Raw genomic sequence first — 254 nt, forward strand, 5'->3', positions numbered from 1 at the left:
CATCCCAACTGTGAAGCATGGAGGTGGAAAACATCATTCTTTGGGGATGCTTTTCTCCGAAGGGGACAGGACGACTGCACCGTATTGAGTTGAGGACGTATGGAGCCATGTATCGCCAGATCTTGGCCAACAACCTCCTCCCCTCAGTAAGAGCATTGAAGTTGGGTCGTGGCTGGGTCTTCCAGCATGACAACGACCCGAAACACAGCCAGGGCAACTAAGGAGTGGCTCCGTAAGAAGCATCTCAAGGTCCT

General features: G+C 52.8%; 1 protein-coding gene across 1 annotated transcript in view; it reads left to right on the forward strand.

Moving 5' to 3' along the window:
• Positions 1-254, forward strand: part of LOC116686656 (intraflagellar transport protein 81 homolog) — a 25374-nt gene that overhangs the window by 21081 nt on the left and 4039 nt on the right. The window lies entirely within an intron of this gene.

Source organism: Etheostoma spectabile, unplaced genomic scaffold (assembly GCF_008692095.1).
Source record: "Etheostoma spectabile isolate EspeVRDwgs_2016 unplaced genomic scaffold, UIUC_Espe_1.0 scaffold433, whole genome shotgun sequence".
Lineage (NCBI taxonomy): Eukaryota > Metazoa > Chordata > Actinopteri > Perciformes > Percidae > Etheostoma > Etheostoma spectabile.